At 39.6% G+C, this 26,288-nt stretch overlaps 1 protein-coding gene across 1 annotated transcript in view; it reads left to right on the forward strand.

Moving 5' to 3' along the window:
- Positions 1–9,236: 9,236 nt before the first annotated feature.
- rer1 (retention in endoplasmic reticulum sorting receptor 1) overlaps positions 9,237–26,288 on the forward strand; it is an 87,655-nt gene continuing 70,603 nt past the window's right edge. Inside the window, exon 1 of the mRNA XM_039756115.1 lies at positions 9,237–9,342. The gene's annotated coding sequence lies outside the window, so the exon portion shown is untranslated. The remainder of the gene's footprint in view (positions 9,343–26,288) is intronic.

Here is a 26,288-nt window from a genome sequence, read left to right on the forward strand (position 1 = left end):
CCTGTTGCTCTGACGTCACATCTGATGAAGACCATGGAGCGGCTGCTGCTTCACCACCTGAGGCCACAGGTCCGCCACGCCCTGACCCTCTGCAGTTCGCATACCAGGAGAAGGTGGGAGCGGAGGATGCCATCATCTATATGCTACACGATCCCTCTCCCACCTGGACAGAGGCAGTGGTGCTGTAAGAATTATGTTTCTGGACTTCTCTAGAGCCTTCAACACCATCCAACCTCTGCTCCTTAGAGACAAGCTGACTGAGATGGGAGTAGACTCACACCTGGTGGCATGGATTGTGGACTATCTTACAGACAGACCTCAATATGTGCGTCTTGGGAACTGCAGGTCTGACATTGTGTTCAGCAATACAGGGGTGCCGCAGGGGACTGTACTTTCTCCTGTCCTGTTCAATCTATATACATCAGACTTCCAATATGACTCGGAGTCCTGCCACGTGCAAAAGTTCGCTGATGACACTGCTATTGTGGGCTGCATCAGGTGTGGGCAGGAGGAGGAGTACAGAAAGTTAATCAAAGACTTTGTTAAATGGTGCGACTCAAACCACTTACACCTTAACACCAGCAAGACCAAGGAGCTGGTGGTGGATTTTAGGAGGCCTAGGCCCCTCATGGACCCTGTGATCATCAGAGGTGACTGTGTGCAGAGGGTGCAGACCTTTAAATATCTGGGAGTGCAGCTGGATGACAAATTGGACTGGACTGCCAATACTGATGCTCTATGTAAGAAAGGTCAGAGCAGACTATACTTTCTGAGAAGGTTGGCATCCTTCAACATCTGCAGTAAGATGCTGCAGATGTTCTACCAGACGGTTGTGGCGAGTGCTGTCTTCTACGCAGTGGTGTGCTGGGGAGGCAGCATAAAGATGAAAGATGCCTCACGCCTGGACAAACTTGTTAAGAAGGCAGGCTCTATTGTAGGATTAAAGTTGGACAGTTTAACATCTGTGGCAGAGAGACGGGCACTAAGCAAACTCCTGTCAATCATGGATAATCCACTGCATCCACTTAACAGTGTCATCTCCAGACAGAGGAGTAGCTTCAGTGACGGACTTTTGTCACTGTCCTGCTCCACTGACAGACTGAAGAGATCGTTCCTCCCCCACACTATGCGACTCTTCAATTCCACCCGGGGGAGTAAATGCTAACATTAATTTTATTTTAATTTTTTAATTTTTTTTTTCATTTTTATTACTATTTAATTTAATATTGTTTCTTTGTATCAGTATACTGCTGCTGGATTATGTGAATTTCCCCTTGGGATTAATAAAGTATCTATCTTCTATCTATCGATCGAATTCCAAGCGCTAAACTTAAAAGAAGTGGTGAGGCGGCCTTCTGCTGATATGCACCTACAATCTGGAATAGCCTGCCAATAGGAATTCACCAGGCTAATACAGTGGAGCACTTTAAAAAAACTGCTGAAAACACATTACTTTAATATGGCTTTCCCATAAATTCATTTTAGTTAATCCTGATGCTCTGTATATTCAATTAATTGTCGTTACTATTCATGGTGGCTCCAAAATATGTACTAATCCCTACTTTCTCTTCTGTTCTTTTTCCGGTTTTCTATGGTGGCGATCTGCGCCACCATCACCTAATCAAAGCACCATGATGTCCCTACATTGATGGATTAAAGGCCAGAAGTCCATGTGACCGTCATCATCAAGTCCTTCCATGAGAACCCCGAATACAATGAGGACTGATCATTTATGTTAGGTAGAATTCCTAGAGGGGGCTGGGCAGTCTCATAGCCTGGAACCTCTACAGATTTTATTTTTTCTCCAGCCATCTGGAGTTTTTTTTGTTTTTTTCTGTCCTCCCTGGCCATCGGACCTTACTTTTATTCTATGTTAATTAGAGTTCTCTTATTTAAATTCTTACTTTGTCTTTTTTTTCTCTTTCTTCATCATGTAAAGCACTTTGAGCTACATTATTTGTATGAAAATGTGCTATATGTATAAAGGCTGTTGTTATTGTTCATCAGAAAATCCGGTTTATATTTCTACTTGTATTAGTTTAAATGGCACTTTTACCACTTGTAATATGGCGGATGTGCTGTCGTATCGTGTCAACTGGGCAACACAGTGAATGCGGTGTCTACCTATACACAGTATGTCTATGCTCATGCATAACGCTGTGCGAAGAATTCATACTATAACATGACGTATGGACAAAAGCGGAAATGTGCATACGCACAAAAAAAATCCAGATGCATAAATTTATGTGAACGCCAACTTCCATGTTCTTCCACTACATAAATCCCGGGTCAGCGTGAAAAGTAACGCATGTGCATACGCCTGCTGTCCTGCCCAGTCTCCTCCCAGAATTATGCCTCTTTGAATATGGAAATCAGTATAAATAGCCCTTAAGCTCAGCATTCTGTGAAAAGGCATTGGGAAAAGCATGAGGTGAAATAGAAGAATTTCAGTGAATATCAAGTGGAGGCAAGGAAAAACGTACTATTTGTTGGTTTAAACAGTGGTATAAACAACAAAAGGAAGTTGATTGAGTGACATAGAGTGTCGGAGAAACTCGAAAGCTCAAGTTCACAAAGTCGCACAGTGCCCAAAATAAAAAAGAAGTTGTCAGATATCAAAGTTGCTGTGAAAAGGCGAGTTGTAGCCCACCATCTAATTGTCATATGAAAACTTATTAGGGTACAGAGAAAAAATAAATAGGCACAGAGTGGGAAAAAAGCATGAAATGTCAACTTTAATCTCTAAATTTCCACTTTAATCACGTAGTTTATTTTTTCATTAAAGTAGAACATCATAAACTTTATCTTAAAATCATTTAATTTACTAGTTTCTCAAATCCCATCATAACTAAAGTAGCACGTTAAATGCTTTGTTTTGTATTTGATCTTCTATGTGCTCTATGTGTGTGAATTACTACGTGCTTCTTAAACGGGCTTTCTCTACCTCCGACAGTACACAGAATCCATTACATTCATGATATTACAGCTCTCTGAATAATTAAAATACTGAGATATATACTTAATATCATTTTCACGATGATAGGAGTTAAAGCATGTTATTAAACATGGGAACATGGTGGTGCAGTAATTGTTCATGTCTCACGCAAGATGCTTGCTGAGCCATGCATGACCTCCGATGAAATAATTCATTGCAGCAGTGCTGTCTCTTTCAAACGTACTAACCTCCAATTCCTGTCCTTCCTTTTCTTTGTCCAAGTAACCAATTGTCACACAATCAGCTCTGTAATAGATGTTAAGCCATCTGTAAGCTTAGAACACCGATTCTTCAGAACTTTAAGGAATATTGAAATATCTTTGTAGTTCATGCTTAATTATTTCATCCATCTATCCTTCCTTCCAGCCCCAGCAAGAATACAGCGCGAGGCAGGAACAATCCGTGAACGGAGCGCCAGCTCCTTGCTAGCGCTGCTGCACTGTGTCCTCACATGTTTAATTATTAACAATATAGATTATTTAAATGAACTTAAAGTTTTATCTGTATAATATAATAAGCATATTTGCTGCATTACATCTTAAAAATTATATCGGCATCATATGTAAATACGCGCTTTATAAAGTGGCTCAGGTTGTGCAATATTATAACTGTATCGCAAGTTTACAGTGAGGTAATTGCACTTATAAGTGCAAAGCGTTCTACAAAGAGCAATTGATGGACTGATTGAGTGCGTTTATAGTTCTTGGGATGAAACTGTTTCTGAACCGTGGGGAAAGGCTCTGAAGCGTTTGAAGTATGAGAGCAGTTCAAGAGAGAGAATGGCTGAGACAGCGTGCGCTTCATGCTATATACCGATAATTCTCTTTCCAGTCACCTGCTGTAGAGCTTTGATTCCCCACTCAGACACAGTGATATAAATACTCCGAGTAGTGCAGTAACAGTAATATGAAAAAAGATGATCCGCTGTGGCAACCCCTAACTGGAGCAGCTGAAAGAAGAAGAAGGTGCAGCGAGAGTAACAATGCTAAAGCAGCTATGGTATTTACAATAGTTTGACCATTCTGTGGATCATCATATTGTTACAGGTTAATTACAATCAGATGCATTAAACTAATAAATAGTATTTATATAGTACGTTTTTGGAATAAAGTTACTTTGTCTGATGAATCAACTTTTCTTTTAGATCATTTGGATGGCCAGGTGTTTGTATGCATCATTTATGTGGGAAAGAGATGGCAGCACGACACACAGTGGGAAAGAGGCAAGCTGGCTGAGGCAGTGTATGCTCTAGGCAATGTTCAGCTGGGAAACCTTGGGTCCTGGCATTCTTATGGATGTTACTTTAATATGTACCACCTACCTAAAAATTGTTTCAGATCATTTAGACCCCTTCATGGGAATCGTATTCCCTGATGGAATTGGCCTCTTTAGCAGGATAATGCATCATGCCACTGCAAAAATGGATCAGCAATGTTTTGAAGAACATGACAAACAGTTCAAGGTCTTGACTTGGCCTCCAAATTCCCCAGTCTGCATTCCTCCCAGTTTGATTAAGCATTTGTGAGATATGCTGAATATGCAAGTCTGATCGAAGGAGACTCTGCATTGTAACTTACAGTAAAAGGATCTGCTGCTAACGTCTTGGTGATACCATAAGATATCTTTAGAGCTGTTTTGGAGGCATAAGGGGAGAGAGAGAGGTTGAGAGCATGTGCTGATTGTAGCGCGTTGCCGGACACACTGCACAACAAACTACTTGGATTGGGAGCCGAGTGTGGCCATGCAACAGGTGACACCTCAGCACCACACTGGAAGAGTGTAAGTTTTTTTTTTAAAGGGGCTAGAGTTCCAGTTGTGACACCAACCCCCAAGTTTTCCCTGCAAGTTGGAGGACCTGCTTGCAGGTCTGGATGCAAATAAATGTCCTACCCAGGATGGAGGTTAAAGGCCTTGCTCAAGGCCCCAAAGGAGTTGTCTCACTTCTGGTGTTTACAGGATTTGAACTTGCAACCTTCCAATTGCCAGCACAGATCCCTGGCCTCAGATCTGCCACTCCACCACATAAGGGATTGGGGTCTACAGGCACTTGGATTTAATGTTAATTCTGAACAGTGTAATTGTGCATGCATTGATTATCAGCTGTTTCATCCTTAAAAAATGGCATCTGCTAGCCAGGGAGATTTTACTAACCTCTTGCTTGTCCTCCATATTATGTCACTCTCACTGGTAATGTCACACATCTCTGGCACAGGTAAAAAGATCTACTCCGATATACCTTTCTGCTCCCCTGGTTTCTGTGTATTATCCACTTAGAGCACCATCTGACATACCACACTATGGTGACTCTTGCCTATCGTCTCAGTCATGTAGAGGCAATCTATACTCGTTATGGTGCATACCACTTTTAGCAATACCTTGCCAGAGATGTATTGTTTGGTTAAAAAAAAGCACAGATAATACTACAGAATCCGTTTAAGGAAGAATAATGTATATATATTTTAGTTACACTCTGAAGACATCATGTATACACACACAGGTACACCAATATAAATCTTACAAAAAAATACAATATCAAGCAATTATATGGAATGCATGCACGCACACTTGCATAATTTAGGGCGGTGTGGTGGCTCAGAGGCTAAGGATCTGTGCTGGTATCCCGAAGGTTGCCGGTTTGAATCCCCGTCACTACCAAAAGAGATCCTACTCTGCTGGGCACTTGAGCAAGGCCCTTACCTGCAATTGCTCCAGGGGAGCTGTACAATGGCTGACTCTGCGCTCTTACAAGGAGTATGTGAAAACTAACAAATTCCTAATACAAGAAATTGTATAAGTCAAAATAAAGAACAACAAAAATAAATAATCATTGAAAAATAAGTTAATACATTTAAAATTATATATTTACTTTTGTTAATTTCTCCAGAGGTGGAAAATAAGGTTTTGAGAAAATAAACTTCCAATAATGTTATGCAGTAACATAACATACTATAATGCTCTTACACATGCTTAATTAATCCATTTAAGGTTCATGGGGAGCTGGATCCTATCTTAGCAGCATAAGGTATAAAGCAGGAAGCAACCCTGGAAAAGACACCAGGCCACTGCAGGATCTTAAAATAGTTTAAGTCATAAATAAGAAACAAGTAGAAATGAAAAATATAAAGAAAATGTATGTTCAAGATTTTTTATTGAGTTTTTAGCCATGTTTACTGAGAAATCATTACATGTTTCTTCTCAATTGGATCAACAACAGAAAATGAAAGAAAGTGTATATAGACAAAGCTGTTTAATCATGGGCGGCACGGTGGCGCAGTGGTAGTGCTGCTGCCTCGCAGTTAGGAGACCCGGGTTCGCTTCCTGGGTCCTCCCTGCGTGGAGTTTGCATGTCCTCCCCGTGTCTGCGTGGGTTTCCCCCGGGCGCTCCGGTTTCCTCCCACCATCCAAAGACATGCAGGTTAGGTGGATTGGTGATTCTAAATTGGCCCTAGTGTGTGCTTGGTGTGTGGGTTGTGTTTGTGTGTGTTCTGCGGTGGATTGGCACCCTGCCTTGTTTGCTGGGATTGGCTCCAGCGGACCCCCGTGACCCTGTATTCAGATTCAGCGGGTTAGAAAATGGATGGATGTTTAATCACAGAGTTGCAAGACTCACTAGAAAGTTTAATTCATGGCATTTGGTGAATTATCAGGAATTTATCAATGATCGGGTCCATGTTGATCTCAAAGATATTCTGCATAAAGAAATACTGTATGCAAGATAAGATTTGTGAACTACTACAACATTATGGATTACGGTTATAGAAATGGATGGATGAATGACCTTATAATTATTTTGGATAACATGAACACATTAACTTAGATGGATTAATGGATTCACATAAAAGTTAACAGTGTGAGCAAAGTATGTTCTACACCAAATATTACATATATTTGAACATTAAATGGATTGTAATTATTTAAAATTAACATTTTTTTCTGTAAAAGATTAACACAGTGCCGTGATAAAGTATTTGCCCCTTTTCTGATTTACTCTATTTTACCTTATTGATAACACTTAATTGTTTCTGACCACTAAACAAATTTAATATAATAAAAATACAAAATAAACACAATACTCCATTTTGAAATGATAATTTGAGTTATTGAAGGAATGAGGTCCACCAACACTGATATCACCAATGTGAAAAAATAATTGCCTCCCCAAACTTAATATTTGTTTCTGTCAGATTTAGCAGGAACAACTGCAATCAAATGCTTCTGGCGACAGAAGATCAGTCTTTACATCACTGTGGAGAACATTTGGCCCACTTTTTTCTGAAGAATTTTCACTTTGGAGATTTTAGACTATGAACTGCCCATTCAATGTCCTGCCAACATCTCAATGTGGTTCAAGTCACAACTCTGGCTTGGCCACTCCAAAACCTTCATTTTTTTTGTCATTTAGAGGTGGACTTGCTCTTATGCTTGATATTGTCGTCCTACTGCATAACCCAGTTGCCTTGAGATTCAGTTCATTCAGACTGGTGATTGGACATGCCATTTCATCTCTTTGTGGTAGTAAGCTGAATTTATGCTGTTCTTAGTTATGATAGGTCTTCCAGGTCCTGAAGCGGCAAAGCATCCCTACACCATCACACTACCACCACCATTGAGACTGAGGATGTGATGTTCTTATTATGGAAAGCTGCATTAGATTATTGCCAGATGTAACAGGACCCATGACTCTGAAAAAGTTTCACTTTTGACTCATCAGTCCACCCAAAAACAGCAATAATAACAAATACATTTTATTTATGTAGTGCCTTTCCCATGCTCAAGGTGCTTTATCCCTAACATTTCAGGGGTAATCAACATGTTTTTTGCAAATGTTTGAGGAGCCTATTTATGCCTCTTGTTTAGCAGTAGTTTTTGCTTTGCAAATTTCCAAAGGATACCACTTTTTCCCCATAGTTTTCTAAAGGTGGAATCATGAATGCTGTAGTTGAAATTTAACATCTTATTAAAGAAAGAAACATCCTCTAACAGAACAATTTAGTAATCAGGCTGCAGAAAAGCTGTTCATTGTATCTTTTAATTACTCCTCGGCAAAATGTCTTCAAAAGCAGTCCATTACAGCATTGTCAGAATGATCAGAATGGTCAGAGAAACAAAAAATAGAGGTTCATTTTATAATATTTTGAAATTACATACAGTGTGAATCAGTGCATAGATTTTACTCTGGTTGGTCTGTTGGTTTATACCCAAATGATTGATATAAAACAAAAGTATGTTATATTATATTCTGGTTCTTCTTATAACTTTTCAGATGAACCACCACCCTTGAAATTTCTGTGCATATAACAACTGTCCATTCTAGTTTATAGGACATCTGCTGATTTCTTAGTCATCTCTTACTCATCCTTCAGTACATTTTGTATATTACATCAACCTTTCTTCTGGTAAATTCTTTATTGCACATTTTGTTGTTCACATCACCTTTATCTCGTTTCCGACACTAATGCCATTTCTTAAAGATAAATGCTCTGTTACCCTGAAATTATTCTTCCACAATGCTGACATTAACTGAGTTGACAGGGGCCTGTTCATTTAGGTTCTTCTGTGACAGCCAGGATAAGCTTTGTATGTGCTCTTGGATTCAATTTGGGTGTGTCTATTCTAACCAGTTATCATTTAAATGTAGGCGATTGGTTGTTTAGTGTCTGAGGGAGCAATTACTTTTTCACCTGGGTGATATACTGTAGGTGTTGCTTGACTTTTTTCCTTCAATTACTCAAATGATCACTTCAAATGTTCAAAGTGTTTACTTTTGTATTATCCTAAATTTGTTTCACTATCAGAAACAAAGTGTGTACTGTAATCTTTTTAGTTTGTCATTTTGCTTGACTTCTCATTGCAGTAAGTAAACAAAAATAGGGCAAATCGGAGAAAGTGCAAATGCTTTTCATGGGACTGTAGGTTATGTACATGCCATTAATTTTTTGTTTGGATTAAAAACGATTCATTAAGATATTGTTAGAGACACTATAATATGGTTATAAAATCAAGGTTCAATTGTTTTTTATTGATCACTGAACTAACGAATGTATTTAAATTACTATAATATATTCCTAATATAACTACAAATACAATAACTATCAGTGAAATAATTTAAAAAGTAATTGGCAAATTTAATAACTGCGAAATTCGGTAGCAAGAAGACTAAAGCCAAAAAATGTTAAAAGGCCTCTCTGGTTAAGTAAGCGCAGCGTGTTCCCCCAGCGACAGAGCATGGGGCGGGCTCTTCGTACCACTGCTCTAGTTTAGTTTGTGACGTGTACATGTTTCGAGCAGCTTCACGAGAAGAGCAGCGAGCTCGAGCGGAGTGGAAGCGGGTGTGAGATACCTTCCAGGTAAGCATATAGACGCTTAGACCGTCTTATGAGAGTGCTTTAAAATGAATCAATGTACATCTTTATACGCAGTAACAGCTCATCAAAAACGGCGACGTTTCATTTTTCCATTTTTGTAAAGCACACAGACGCAAACGACTATTTCAGATTCGGCTTCAGGCTGAGGTTGGCCGGAAGTGAGTTGTTCACTTGTTTAGGTTGCTTGATGGTACTTGTAGTTTTTAATGGTGGTATGTACAGATCTGCACAAGTGGTGGAAGTGGTTGAGTGCGAACTACAAACTCCATGATTCAGTTAGTCAGGGTTGAACGGGTTGTTATTCGCATTGCATTTCGGGAGATGAAGTGTGTCTGCCCCTAACGTTTTGGTGAAAATACGTGAGAAGTCGCAGAATAATAAACTACGTTTTCCAGAATGCACTGGGTCTCCGAGTAGACGTCTACATTCGACCTTAGGAGCTTTTTTTTTTTTTCCAGAATACATTCTTCCGCCTATATCACACACTGTAACTGACTACTGAAATTTGCATTCTGTTTTGCCTTTTGAAAAAAACGAAACGTATTTATAAGTTAAAATATTATAGCACTGTGTCTATGCTCATTATTGACAGTTCTTCGAAATACAGTATAACATCTGTTTATCGGAAAGTCCCGGAAGTCTCACTATTGGGACATATTTGTTTCTTATTTGTGTATAAACATACAGATATCAGTTGTATTGTTTATCTGGTGAAACTATGTCAATATATAATTACACACTCATTTAGAACAAGTTTTTCTGCCTTTTGGCATCCAAAGTATCCTCTTCTGATTTGCTCCGTAGTTTTCCGTCCTTTAATGGGCCTTATTTAATAAATATGGCACTGTAACATAAAATGTAATCATACTCAAACTGTAATGAACGTCAGAATAAAAATATTTTTTCGACCGTTGGGTGAGCACATGAATAAATAGAAGGAAAGAAACAATGTCGTTTATTTCAATCCCAGGCTTTCTCAAGATCTATGTGATGATAGTATTGTCTTTCTTCTTCTTCTTCTTCTTCTTCTTCTTCTTCTTCTTCTTCTTCTTCTTCTTTTCTTTGTCTTAGCGTTTGGCTTGCAGAGGTGCAGGGTCTGTATGTTTGCACGCCTTTCTCCACAGGACCCGATCAAAGACATCCTTGGGGGTGGGGAAACGATGTGCTGCAGGTCTTCTCTTAACCTATCTATCCAACACTTCTTTGGCTGGCCATGTATTCGTCTTCCATCTAAACTGACACATTTGAACATATATGACCATGCCATCGTACGAGTGTCTCTCACATCTTCTAAATGTTCTTGTTCATAACATGGTCCAAGCTCATCAGTCTGAGTTTCACAGTTGCCACCCAGCATTCAGCTCCATACAGAGCCACTGGCTGCACCACCATCTTGTAGATTTTAACCTTGAGGTGTATGGGTATCTTATGATTGCAGAGGATCCCTGTCACTTGATGCCACATGAGCCAGATGGCATTAACACAGGTGTGGGCATTGGGGTAAGTGTTGTCATTTAGTGCTCAGCATGGAAACCAGATACTTGAACTGGGTGGATTTGATCAGGTCCTGGTTATTGATAGGGATGGGCCACATTTCATGTACACCGTCTTCTTGATGTTTAGCTGCATTCTATTTTCCTCTTGCCATGTCTTCTTTGAAAGGACATTGTCGGCATACAGGAGTGTTCATGAGTGTGAAGATTGGATATCGGTAGTGACCATGTCCATATTTGGGATAAACAAGAGAAGTGACAGGACTGATTCTTGGAGGACGCTGACTTGGATAAGGAAAGGTGGTGAGATTCCAGCAGGACGTCTTGGTACAGGACTTGCACCCAGCCCACGTAGGCTTCTTGGACGCCTTGAGATCGGAGCGCGTGCCAAATGAAGTTGTCAGTCATTCAGTCAGTCATTGTCCAACCCGCTATATCCTGACGCAGGGTCACGGGGGGTCTGCTGGAGCACAGGGCGCCAGCCCACCGCAGCAAATGAAATTGTGCAATATCCAATTAAAGGCTTTTTTTTCAAGGTTCAGGAATGCCACATGGATAGACTTGTTGTTTTCCAGATGTCTCTCCATGAGTAGTCGTTTGGCATAGATCGTGTCTATTGTCCTAGATAGCCTAATGAAACCATTCAGATTGCCATTGTGATGCTCCTTGTTCAAGCTTGGGGCACTACACCACCTTCAATGATCTTGTTAAAGAGCACCATGAGGATTTCAGTGCCGATATCCAAACAATTTACACAGTTTAACAGGAATATTGTTGGGTCCGGTAGCATTTCCATGCTTTATATTGCAGAAGGTAGAGTTAAGTTCATGGGTGCTGATTGGCAAGACTGGTCCCAGAATTGGTTTGGCATTGGGAACAAGTGGGTGCGGAAATCTTTCACAGCAGATCGCACGGAAATAATTCACTCCAGAGTTGTAGAATGGTGCATGGATCTCACACAGGACTTAGTGATCTGGGCTGTTGATGTTGGTGATCTGGCTAATGTCTTGTGTTGGCAAGATGGTAAATCTTATTTGTTCCATTGGGTTTTTCCAGCTTTTCATACAAATTAGCATAGTGCTGGGCCTTTGCAGATGCCACTTATTTCCCCGCCGATTTCAATGCTTTGTACCGTAGGTAATAGCTTCTTGACGTGATTGCATCCAGGCTTTGTATGCTGCTTTCTTGTTGTTGATGGTCATCTGGACTGCCTCACTCTACCACCAGACTTGTTTGTTGATAAATCGGTACATAGGCATAGTTTTCTCCAACGTCTTTACAGCAGCGTTGCAGATTTGGTCTGTGAGATTGCTTCAAAAGGCTTTACGGGCTGGTCAGGGTCTATATCGAGGGTGCTTAGGACAGTGGCTAGTTGATTCTTATTTTCCACCACTTGATTGTTTTGGGACCAGTTGTGTACTGACACGGTGGCAACCAAAGGTTAAGATGGAAGTCATGGATGAGTAGCCGATATTGGAGGGCACTGGTGTTGCATCAAATCACTTTGGCATCAGTGGACAGCTTCTGATAGTGCTGGCAGATCAGCCAGTAATCCGTTTGGGTCAATCGTCTTCCACTAATGTAAGTGACCAATCAGGATGGCCTTTTGTTTAAGAAGGTATTAGCTCTGATCAGACCGTGGGCCTTGGAGCAACCATGGGTACAACCAGTTTAAGTCTCCAAAGCCCTGTCCGCTGTTGAATTAAGTCTAGCCATCGCTCATTGTACCCACGTGACCATTCAGGTCACTCCTGACCAACAGATGTTCATCTTGGTTGTTAGATTGAAGATGATTGTTGATGCTTTCCCAAAATTCGGCCTTTACATCATTTGGGCATCCCGTTGCTGAGCATAACAGGTGAACATCCACAGGACCGATGACCCAGATTCGACTTTAATGGACAAGAAGCAGTTCAAGATGCAGTTAACTCAACGACTTGTCCTGAAGTTCCTTGCTGATGACCACCTCAACACCATTGTGATTATTCTCGTGGCTACTGCAGAAGACTTTGTAGCCTTTGCAGATGTTTCCATCAAATTTGTCTCCTATACACCTGCAGTGTCGCCGGCTGCAAGTTCATGACTGTGCCCTGTAAGTGTATTGATGTTAATGGTTGCCAGTCGTAATCGTTGTCATTGATGTGGTGGCAGTAGTGAGCTAGCTTCTTTGGCCTACCACATTCATGAGCAGGTAGTCCTTGTACATTTCTCACATTGTTCAGGTGAGGGCGATGCATGTCATTAACGGGGGACACCCTAGCATACTAAGTCAAGTTTCAAAGAGCATAGCATGGTTGATGTGATGAAAAAATACCCCAACTTTTGTCGTTTGAGGCCCCCACTTTAAGCCAAGTGTTTCCGGCTGGCCCCACGAGGAGGTGGTGGTAGGATTTTGCCAGCCAAAGAGAGTATTGTTTGTGTTACTTGTAATTGTTTGTATAAGTTCTATGTGCTGCTGGTTGGAAACAATTATTTTCATTTTACCTGTTAATACAGTAGAGTTACAGTTGTAATTTCTTTGCGTCTCATACTGCCGGGATGTCTACATTTTCTGGGGAAAGTGTAGATCTCTTTGCTGTAACAATGTCCCCTGCTGTTGAGAACACCCTCTCGCTAGGCACTGAAGTGCCAGGCACAGCAAGAAGGTGTCTTGACATTGTGGCAAGGTGAGGGTATTTACATTCGTTGCTTTTCCACCAAGTCAGTGGATCACCATTGACTGGAATGCCACTTGCTGCCTCATAGGATACCACCTCCTCTTTGATGGTGTCAGCAAAAGTCTTGCTGACCATGTCCTTATGTGCAAAGGTCTCGCCAAAAAGCTCCACCATTGCCGACTTCTTTTGAGGAGGAGATGTGTCTGCTCCTGTTGGTGCTGCATATAGACGCTGCAGGGAAAGTTACATTATTGATTAAAACTTTTTTTTTTCCATAGATATTAAAATGTGGCAATAACTTAATAAATAACTTAATAAACTTAACTAAAAATGTTATCATAAAAATATATATATAATTTCAGAATATTTATTTTCTTTACCTCTTCACAGTCTTCAGTGCCAAGACTGCTCACAATCTCAGTAGTGAGATCACTGTATGTCCTCCGGTGTAGGGCAAGGTCTAGGTGAGACAGCAACTTGAACCTTGGATCAAGCGTGGTGGTGAAGTGTATCTGGGCTTCAGGTCCTCTCTAATGGCAGTCTTGACATCTCTGATGATGGTGCTGTCTTCCTCACTTGGGGCCATGTAGGATCCTTGTTTTCAGAGGCAGGATCATGGACACAGATGGTGCAGTTTCAGTGCTCAACAGAATTGTAACCATTATGAGTGGTTTGAGCAGCTGGAGGACCTCCTCTGCCAGTTTAACATCATCATCAGACAAGGTGATGATGTCTCTGGCATTTTTCTTCAGGGTTTTGTCTGTTAGTGCAGGGGTTCCCAAACTTTTCAGCTCACGACCCCCAAAATAACCGTGCCAGTGACTCGTGACCCCCACTATCCTCGGAAGTGGTTAAAATATACAAATGTTGCGCGCAACGGTGCACATGCGCCAATAGGCCTATCCAAACATGAGCATGACAACACAAAAGAACACAATGGTCTAACAACCATATAATTTTTTTTTTAATAGTAATTTACTCATTTGTTTAATTTCAACAAAATATCCTATCCAAACAAGAGCATGACAACAAAAAAGAACATAACGCTCTAACAACCATATAACTTTTTAAAAAATTGTTATTTACTCATTCGTTTAATTTCAACAAAACACCTCACCTAATGAGATGGGTGGGCACAATGCTTGGAGCACAGCAAGTCTATTCTTGGGTTAATTTTGGAGACCGCGCCTCGGAGATCATCTTCAAAGTTCAGTCGTGACCTGTATTTATTTTTAATGTACGTGAGTGCCGAAAAAGTCTTTTCGCACAAGTAGGTAGTGCAAAACAGCATCAGTACATCCATAGCCATGTCGGAGAAACGCCGGGCAACAGTCCCGTTAGACAGCGGCACTGATTCTAGCTCACGGGCTAGTTTATCCCCATGCATAGCCCGACTTATAGCAGTAGCAGTGTGTTTAATGAGGGTTTCCCCGATCGTGTGTGGCTTTTTTGCCTGTGCAATTAAATATGCCACCTCATATGATGCCTGTTGAGCTTTTGCGGGGATTGTTGTTTGTTTAGTTAGGACTTTCTTTTGGCCTTGTAACCTTCGCTCCTTTCGCCGGAAAAAAACTACTGGTTTAGTAACAAGAGAGGGGTGCTTAGTTTTCAAGTGTTGTAGCATTTTTACAGGCTTTAGGCTTTCATGTGCAAGCACCTCAGTGCACACCACACATTGGGGATGCTGTACGTTATTGACGATGATACATGTGAATCCATACTGGATAAATTCCTCTCGATAATTTCGACTCTTGGAGTAAGGCTGAGCCGACTGTTTATGGATGTTCTCTTTATGCACACTCCGGTGTCTTTCCGTACCTGAGGACGATGGGCTTTCTGACGGTGGTGCTTCTCCGCTTTCCTCTGCTGGCCTATCTGCGTTGTCATTGGTCGATATTATCTAATATTTCATTGCAACAAAAATAATATCCTAAGCATAAAGCGATGAAAATTACCTACACGTTACGTGCCCATGTCGGAATGTTTAACATGGTGCTGTAAATTGATCTGCTGCAACTGACGCCATTGTGTCGTTAAACTGTCGTAATCACCTCAGGGGTCGCGATCGAACGGAAAGAAATTTGAAAGGCTGATGGCTTTTTAATTTGCATGTTTTTTTTAAATGTAGCTATTAACTACTAGTTTTTATCTTTTGTTAGTTATGGATAAAATGTTATTTCTAAAAAATTCAATTAATTTCTAAAAAGTTTAAAAAAAAGTATTTGATTTCTTGGAAATCATCTCGCGACCCCCCCAGAGGGTCGCGACCCCTACTTTGGGAACCACTGTGTTAGTGGAGAGTATATAGCTGCCTGCTGCTCAAGATAATGCTCCAACATATCATGAGTGGAGTTCCACCTTGTTATGAGTAAGCAGCTGTAGCATTTTTTTGCTTGGTCTTAAGCACATGAGCAGCTGTTGAGCTTCAGTGAAAGTAGGAAACCACCTTCCTGATCCTCCCAAGGAGGCAGCCCATCTTACATACTTTCATTCCCTTTTGGGATGATAAATTAATTGCATGTGCAAAGCACCCTATCTGTGGGCCCAGTCCTGCTTCATTCACTGCCTTTATTTGGTTTTTGGCATTATCAGTTGTGACTGGGATGTTAGTATTGGGCCTCTCTATCCTCCACTCTGCCACTGCTTCCGTCAATATGTGTTGCCAGGTTTGTGCCAGTGTGACTCTCATAGAGGGGGCCGTGTCTGCAGTACAGGGCTTCGTGTATCCTACTTCGCTGTGATGTAATGAGTGGTCACGGTCACATAGCTTTCTGTTGCCCGTCTGTAGTTAGGGCCACAGAAGATGCCTGGGACAGTTCAGCCAAAACTTTTGACGTTTCCTGCTCATACATACTTGGGACGATATTGTCACTGAAGTGAGTGTGCGACGGAATATCATAGCTTGGCTCAAGCACGTGTATCATATGTTTAAACCCCTTGTTTTGCACAACGGAATATGGCCTAATGTCTGCAGTAATAAACACCCCAATAGATTTTGTAATAGCTTTAGCCCGGTCTGATTGGGCAGCAAAGGGCTGCTTAAATGCAGCAGATATCTTTGGTTGTTGCGCAGCCATCGTCTTGGGTCCTGTCACATCAGGGTGGTGGTGTTTTAAATGAGTGGCCATGCCCGACATGTTGCCAGTCTCATAGGGCTTCCTCGTGCCACACAGTCGACAAACTGTTGTGGTTTTATCCACTACCCTTTTCCCATCAACATATTTAACAGGGAAGCCAAAATGCGCCCACACATGAGACTTAAATGATGCTGGAGGTTTGTCGAGCTCCTCTGCTTGAACTACTACCGCTGGCCATGACCATGCGTATGAAGCGGCAAACCGGACAAAAGTCGAGTGAAAATGCGCGAGAGCTACCGAGTGAAAATGCGCGAGAGCTACCGAGTGAAAATGCGCGAGAGCTACCGAGTGAAAATGCGCGAGAGCTACCGAGTGAAAGTGCGCGAGAGCTACCGAGTTAGTGCGCAAGAGAGGTTGAGAGAGTGCGCGAGAGACACGCGCACAATACAGTGGAACTTTTTTTTTTTCTTAGATCTTTGAATCATGTGCGTACCGAATCGTGGACAGGAATTGGTTCGGATCACGGATCAACAGTGATCCGTTGCACTACTAGCTGTAAGTGTATGGAAGTTACTTGACTTTGTTTTGTGTCTGAACATATTTTATTACAGTTTTTTCTATATATTTGAATATTAAAACTACTGAAGTGAATAACCTTGATTATCTGGTTACAGCGGCACCTGTTAATGGGTTGGATATAGGTAAACAACATTCGATGTGGCTTTTATATAAGTAACATATACATGTTTTTTATATAAAGACCATCAGAAAACATAATCACAAACAGATACCTTGGCAAGCTCTGTAGGCCCTGCTGTTTCATTGAAGGATGTGTGTTTGGCAGATTTACTGGCAGGATGACACCCAACCTCCTTGCAGCATCCAAATGGTGCCATCTTTTGCCTTTTAGCCTTGTGCAAATGTGTTTTTCTTATGTGTGACTGGACGTTTTTTGCGGGGAGGGCTTCTGTTCTCTTTCTCCGATGTAGAACCCTCATCCGAGTTCACTTCTGTTATACCATGTCTTTATTTGAATAGTAACAGTGTCAGATTGGGGAGAGCGAGATCGTGACTGAGGGAATAAAACTGAATAATAATAAAAACACTAACCTTTACAAGTACCATAAAGTTACACTGGCTGTTACAGACTCAAATGAAATGTGTGTTTTTATTCTGTAATAGTAACAATTAGACCAGCTCACTGCTCATAATTGTAAATGCTGGAAGGACCTGGAATTGAACCCGTAACCTGTTGATTATGAGACAACAGTTCTTACATCTGTACCAGGCAAGCGGATGTTTCAGCATGGTACCCTAACCCAGTTTCTTTTTCTTCAGTTACATTCTTGAATAAAAATGCACTTGTTTTGTTATACTTGTACCATTTGTGAAAGTGTTTATTTGATATTTGACTTCAAACTTCACACATTATACACTTCATGTCAACATTTTGTCATTAGTACTATAACATAGTGCTGGGCAGTATACCGGTTCATACTGAAAACTGTTTTTTATTTTTTATTATGATACAGATTTTTCTTTTACCACAACACCGGTTTAAATTGCCTTAACAACGTTCGGAACGTTGTGCATTGGGAACCTGTTTAAGGGGGACCTTTTTCACTGCTACACTGCTAAACACATGCCACAGAGGTGTTGTGCGGGGGCTCTCTTTCACTGCTCCACCACTAAACAAGCATACAATGGAGTACATGCGTTAGTAGAGGTAGTGAAAATGGACAGAGAACATTCCGAAACTGAAGATGTAGCAGACGATAAAGTTGAACATAATGACACCGAAGAAATTTTGCTAGAAAAAGGAGTCACGTCTGTTTTCTGGAGATACTTTGGGTTTAAAAGGTCGGATGTGGACCATTATGTTCAAATGTGTGAATACTGTTTCTATATTACTGGATAATACTGCAAGTCAAGTTGTATTTATTTCAATACTGTGTAATGTACCTGGGTACTGTGTAATAGTGTGACAAACATGTTGACTTTATTCTCGACATTTCCACTTTAAACTCGACACTTATGATGAGAATAAAGTCGACATTTCTACTTTATTCTCGCCGTTTGTCGAGATTAAAGGTAGACATGTTGACTTTATTCTCGTAATTTGTTATTAAAGTAGAACATCATAAACTAAACTTCATCTTAAAATGAATATTTAATTTACTAGATTTTCTCAAACCCTGTCATAAGTTATGTAGCACATTAACTGCTTTGTGCTGTGTTCGCGGAGCCATGTTAATCGCTACGTGCTTCTTAAACTGACTTCCTCTTGCACTAAGAGGAGTTGCAGACAGCACACAGAATACATTAATTTTATGATATTCCTGCTCCCTGAACATTTAGAATGCTAAGATGAATACTTGATATAATTTTCATGATGAAATACATTAAAGCATGCATTAATCATGTGGGGGCACGGTGGTGTGGAGGTTGCACTGCTCCCTTGCAGCAATGGGGTCCCGGGTGTTCCCTGCTTTGAATTTGCATGCTTTTCTGGTGGTTTTACTTGGTGTGCTTCAGTTTCCTTTCAATGTCATGTAGGATGGCGGGTTTTGTTAATACTATATTAACCCTACTAGTGTATATATTGCCAGTATTCACCCTGCAATGTGCTGGCGCCACGTTCAGGATTTCCTCCTGCCTTGCACACAATGCTTGCTGGAATGGGCGCAACCCTGAATGGATGGCATAATTAAACATATATAACGAAGATTTTTTTTAAAGTTCTAAACACTCCGTGATCTGAGTTTATAACTAGTTTTAATTTCACAAGGACGTTTATCGTGTGGCGATTGGTTAATTTGGAGAAAGAAAAAGGAAGGATAGGAACTTGGGGTTTAATACGTCAGAAAGAGACAGCACACATGCAATAAAGAAAGCCCCCCTCAGAAGAACATCCATTGAATTCTGTGATCACGAACCCAACATTTACACAATATTTAAGTTAAACCTGTGCGAGACCCATTCATACATCCAGTTTTTTTGAGCCTCGTCACACCTGCAATAAAGTTCTCTACACTGAACATACACCTGGGGACCCCTTACTGCGAGGGAGCAGCACTACCGCCACACTACGGTGCATGTTTAATACCTGCTTTAATGCATTTCATCATGAAAATGATATCAAGTTTATATCTTAGCATTCTAAATTTTTAGAGACCAGGAATATCATGAAATGAATAGACTCTGTGTGGTGATCGCTGCCAGCGCCACCTCTTAGTGCGGAGGAAGTCAGTTTAAGAAGTGCAGTGATTAACAACTGGGTCGGGGAAACTTAACACAAAGCATTTAATGTGCTACATTAACTTATGACGGGGTTTGAGAAAATCTAGTAAATTAAACATTGATTTTAGCATGAAGTTTAGTTTACAACATTCTACTTTAAGGACAAAATAAACTATGAGAATAAAGTGGAAGTGTCAACTTTAATCTCGACATAAATGGCGAGAATAAAGTGGAAATATTGGCTTTAATCTCGATTATAAGCATCAAAATTAAAGTGGAAATGTCGAGAATAAAGTCAATATGTCGACTTTATTCTCGACATATAGTTTGTTCTTTTCTTCCCTGTGTCCATTTTTTCCTTCTTCACCGTGGCCCTGATACAATTCTGTAGGGCTATACCACAAATAGCATTATAAATGCAAGTTGCAGTTTTATTATTTATGTATATAGCTTAGCTTTGAGCAAGGCCCATATTAATGCAATTTGCCTAAATGATGGTTAAGTTGGTAAAGATGTCATCACCAAGTTGCACTTGTTTTATTTTATTTTTATTTGGTGAATACTTGCGCTTGAAGTCTTGAAGTAAAAGTATTATTACTGGAAGTTGCGCTATTAATTTTATTATTATTTAATATTTAATATATTATGCAGTTTAATGACAGTAAAGTTGTTTAAAAAGTCACTTTAACGTGTCAGTAGACAGAGATTAACATTAACAGAAAGTGTAGTTGGTTTACAAAAAATATTTACTATTTATTCCTTTTCAAAGACATGTTCAATGCAATACAACTTTTCACAAGCACCTCTGTATATTTTACTAAGTCTAAATGCCTCTTTGGATGGTTTAAAGTATGTTGACAAAATTATAGTTTAAGTTGTTTGCAAAATTTGTTCAATAAAAAGGTTCTATATTTTGACTGCATCTGTCATGCAATGTGATCCCTTCTCTTCATTGGTGCCACCCCCTTGAAAACTATCACTTAATGGGGGCAGGCAAACCTACTGTGTGCACATTAAAATGTTTTTTTTATTTTGTACAATGCTCATGCCAGTGGAATAGGTTATTCTTAGCTAGTCTACAGCAGTAATTGCAGTGGAAAATGTGGTTAACATCCACTTATACATGGGGGGAAAAAAATACCGTTTAATACCATGAAACCGGGATAATTTAGAAAAATACAGTGATACAGAATTTTGGTCATACCGCCCAGCTCTACTATAACAGGAAAAAAGATTCTGTTTTAGTTATGTGTTCGATGTTTCTTGCTTCTCATTTCCTGTCATTCTGCATTTACCCAGGTCGTTGTAGACACAGAACACACATGAAATGCATGTGTTCCAAATAATAGTATATTAATTACCCTATACAATTCTAGACCTACCTCACACCCAGATAAACAGACTTGAACTGGGAGAACATTTTGTCAGACTTGATTGAAACGTCTGCAAAACAAAGACGCTGATGAGGAGGTGTGAAGGAATTTAAGATGGCCTGGCATTACGGCTTATTTTGTGGCTTCAGGGGTTCATGAAGGTGGAGCGATGGCTAGTCCATCTAGTCCAATTCCACAGAAAAGCTTCTGTAGTACATATTGCTGAAAAACTTAATGCTAGGCATGAGAGAAAGGTGTCAGAACACACAATGCATCACAAATTGGTGCATATGGAGCTGCATAGCTACAGACCGGTCTCCGCACCCAGCTGGCCCTTGTCCACTTTCAAAGCTCCTACAGTGTCCATGTAAGCTTCAGAACTGGACCATGGAGCAATGGAAGTAGGTGGCCTGGGCAGATGAATCACGTGGATGGCTGGGTGCGTTTGCATCATTTACCTGGGGAGGAGATGGCAGCAGGTTGCGCTATAGGAGAAGGCAAGCCAGCGGTTGTAGTGCAGTGCTCTGCTCAGTGTTCTGCTGGGAAACCTTTGGTCCTTGCATTCATCTGGATCATCTGGATGTTACTTTAACATGTACCACCTACCTAGTGATAGTTGCAGACCGCATACATCCCTTCATGACAATAAAATTCCCTGATGGCCTATTTTAACAGGATAATGCACTCTATCAAATTGCACAAGTTATTTGGGAATGGTTTGAGGAATATGACAAAGTGCTCAAGGTGTTGACTTGGCTTCCAAATTCCACAGATCTTAGTCTGATTGAGAATCTGGGGAGTGTACTGAAAAAAATAAGCCTGATTCATGGAGGCCCCGACTCACAAGTTACAGGATTTAAAGTACCTGGTGCTAACGTCTTGGTGTCAGATACTACATGACACCTTCAGAGGTTTTGTGGAGTCCATGCCTCAATGGGTCCGAGCTATTTTGTTGGTACGAGGTGGACCTTACACAATTATTAGGCAGATGGTTTATGTTATGGCTAATTGATGTGTATTGGGGGGGACTCAAAAATTCACAAAATTGGTTATAAAAAACAAAAACACAAAACTGTTATTAAACTTAGAGTGATTCCTTTTGAGTGATCTCTCAAAATACACTTCTTGAGATACAACAATCCTCTATTGATTTGTTGAGTTGTCTATGTGAAAGCATCAGGAATAAACATCTGGAGAAGTGTTCCAGCCAAAACTAGATTTTGCACAATGACAGTGCACCTGCACAAACTTCATTGTCAATCAAAACATTATTGACCAAAAGCTATGTGGTTATTTCTTCACACCTCCTGTATTTACTAGATCTCACACCATGTGACTTCTTTTTCTTCCATAAAATACATATAGAACAGAAGGGAAGAAGTTTTGCCAACATGTTAGAAATCTAGGTAAAACACAGAAGACTCTATATATGGCAACAAAAGATGAGTACAGGAAATGTTTCCAGCAATTAGAGAAAGGCTGGTACAGGTGTATTGCATCCCAATGACAGTTTTTTATTGATGACCAAAGGGAAATTGGGGAGTTTTATCATAAATATTTTCTTTTTTTTTTGTCTTTTAACAATTCTGGGAATTTTTGGGTCCCTCCTTGTATGAGTGTCTACATGTATAGAGATGTATGCAGTGGATTAAGACCCACTACTTTATGCACATTTTTTAATGTGTTGTAGATTTAATTTTAAATGGCTAAATTTTTCATTTTTGCCCATCAATCTATAGTCAATAACCTATAATGACAAAGTGAACCCATGCTTTCAGAAACATTTGCAAATTTATTAAAAATCCAAAACTGAAATCTTTCATTTTAGATGTATATGGAACTAAATGAAGTACTGTATATACTCATGGATAAGTTTTCCTGTGGATAATCAGGACTTGATTTTATCATATAATTTCTGGTATTTTTATAATGTCGGTTGTATAAGTTGAATGCGGAAAGCTCACGCTATTGGTCCAAGAGATTATAATATGCTAATGCCCACCTGAGAGAGTAACCTCGGAGCACACTGCCTTTTTTTTCTATGTGGGTGTAGCAATGCACTGTATCAGCGCATGCTCCTAACGTCTCTCTCTCGTGCCTATGTGACCACATGGTGATACCCGAGCTATTTTGAAGCAATGTTTGCACTGTTTTGTGTTTTTTGTATCTCACACCCTCATACACCTTTATCGTAAGAGCATCCCTTGTCTGCAATGGAGCGGTCGATCAGAAGAAAATATGAAGCTTGTTTTAAATTAAATTGTGCTGCTGCAACAAAATTCAGTGTGTCTGAGAAACTGATGCAAGATTGGAGAAGGCAAGAAGATGATTAAAAAAAAATTTAAGTGTCACATTTTTGAACGGGCATATAAGTCGGGGTCTGAGTTTTTAATAGATTTTTATTTAATTATTTTTTTTATTTATTTTTTTAGGTTTCTAGACCCGACTAACATCTGGGGAAAAAATGGAAGAGAAATAGAAATTTGCTATCATTATTTATATTACACCTTTGGAATCCTTTTTTAATATATATATATATATTTTTATTACACATAAAATAACAAATCAATATATATTCAAATGTGTAAAGCGAGTGGCCTGAAAAATCTGTGGAATATTTATTTAAGACAGAAATGGTGATACTGTAATGCAAATGTTCCCGTCCCCCTTCCCAAGTGCTTTTGGAATCCTTGACTTAAACAGACAATGGGCAGCAAGCAAACACCTTGCCTTTTTCACTCATACCATATCTTGTAGATTCTACACAGCTTTTGATTATAATTAAAGCCAAACATGTGATTCTGGAGCTGTGAGGCAGCAGGGTGAACCAGTGAGTCTTGATCCCCAGTCAGTTCATATTTGCTAATTGTATTATTTGTTATGTATTCAGGAAAAATGTTTAAAATATATTAAATATTGAAAAGCTGTGCCTCAAGCAAGTATTTTAGGCTGACTATATAATCTATGGTATTCCTTTTGTTGAGCTAAGATGGTTTTCTTTGTTTTTTTGAACCTTTGTTGTAATAAAATTTGACCTTGTTTATATCCAACTTCTTATAGTCTACCGAAGCTTACAATCTTCGAAGAAAAGATGATGATCTGGAGGTACTATATAATCATTCTTAACAAGGTTCCTCTCCCTTTTATATGTATGACTTTTTAATGAAGGTAGAGTACTGCCTGCAAGAACAGAATTACTCGTCTTATGTGCAAATTGCATTTCATTGGGTTTGGCCTGCATTTTTAGAATTGAACAATCTGCCTCACTAAGAATAATGTTGCAGAATTTACAATAACTTTGGGGAGCTGCAATTCTGACCTTTTTTTCCATTTTTTAAAAGATCCTTCTATGTCGAAGGAAGAAGCTTGCTGTTTTAGTTTAACGCTCTTGTACAAGGTCATAGCATTCTCCAATCGGGCATCACATCTATGATCTAGAGAGACATTTTAAAAAGCTTTAAAAATGGAAAGTCCTTTTAAGATATATTTGCATATTTTGCTTTACACAACTTTAGAGAGCAATGCTCATTGCAAGAGTCTACATGGGTCTATGTCATCATTTGTATAGTTGAAAACTGTGCCTGTTTTATTTTTAAAGCTTATTAAAACAGAACATAGCACATATTTAATACTGACAGGTGATTATACCTGCATTTATTGAATATTTTCATATCACCTTTTTGAAATGCATTGCTGTGTGCCTTTAGTAAACACTGCATGCCACCAGTGATCCACAGGTTTTTTTATTAGGGCATAGACATACAGTAGGCATACATTTGACAACACATTTTTGATTAATCTCATTATGAAGTTTGCATACTCATCCAGATCTCACGAGGAGCCGCTAAAAACTTCCCAGAGAGATGGGGAGTTTTCTTTTACTTCCTTATTGAAGTACTGCACAGCTTTTATTGCAGATTACTCATATTTCAGTGTTTGTTTGTAAGCTGGTATTGAATTGTCCAAGATAAGGGTGTGCAGTAGCAATCGGTAAGCATGTCTTATTGGCATGTAACTGCACTTCTCATTGGGCAGGTGACATACTGATGATTGATGATCAGGGTAAACATTGCTTAAATTTACTTTGTTGAAGCCCCTCATTACAATAAATCCCTCAGGATGTAACATTTATAGTCTGTAATGATGTTATACAGATTGCTCAGCATATTGTTTTGGTTTGGTTTTCTGAGGAATATAAGCGACAACCAGAAACACTGGATAACTCCCTTATAAGATAAAATGGATGACACATGATCAACAAATGTTCTAGACCAGATTAACAGAGACAATTTTAACATTTGTGCACAACTAATTTTTCACCCTAAAATACACACCTTCTCCTTTGCTTTTTCCTGACATTCATACTACTAGTAGTGGTAGTGCTTTTTTTAGATTTGAGATTAAAAAAAATTCTTTGATATCCTAATTTGTCATATCATTATTGCTGTTTAAACAGGTCAGTATCTGGTATATATTCTGTTTAGCATATTAAGATGTCCAGTACAATCGATTTACTTGCAGAGGCACTCTCTTAACTTGTCTTCATTTTCCAAATTACTGTTTTTTTATATTTTATAAAAAATCTATAATCCCATTAAATGCATAAATAAACAAATTACTTATACTTATATGCCTATGGTTAATTAGCATTCATGATAATCTATGCTATTTTTGGGTCAGTTATCCTAAAAGCTTGTTTTTGGACTGTGAAAGGAAAATTTGTATTTAACGTTTCGGAAACTATATTTTCATAAACATTCAACTGTAAAGTAGAACTATATATTTACTGCTCAAAAAATTAAAGGAACATATAATCATATTCTAACACCAAGTCAGTTAAGCTCATTGGATATATAACGATGCACAGTTAGGAAGCATAAGCGATTGTGAATCAACTTCAACTGCTTTGGTGCAAATGAAAGTGACATAAGATGCACTGGAGAGGGGACAGCAAAACAACCCCCAAAAAAGGAATGGTTCTGAAGGTGGCAGTCGCAGACAATCACTCTCTCCTTGTCCTTCCTGACTCATTCTTCACTAGTTTTGCATTTTGGTAGTGTCCTTGTCACTACTGGTAGCATGAGGTGG

This window comes from Polypterus senegalus, chromosome 6 (assembly GCF_016835505.1).
Source record: "Polypterus senegalus isolate Bchr_013 chromosome 6, ASM1683550v1, whole genome shotgun sequence".
Classification (NCBI taxonomy): Eukaryota; Metazoa; Chordata; class Cladistia; order Polypteriformes; family Polypteridae; genus Polypterus; species Polypterus senegalus.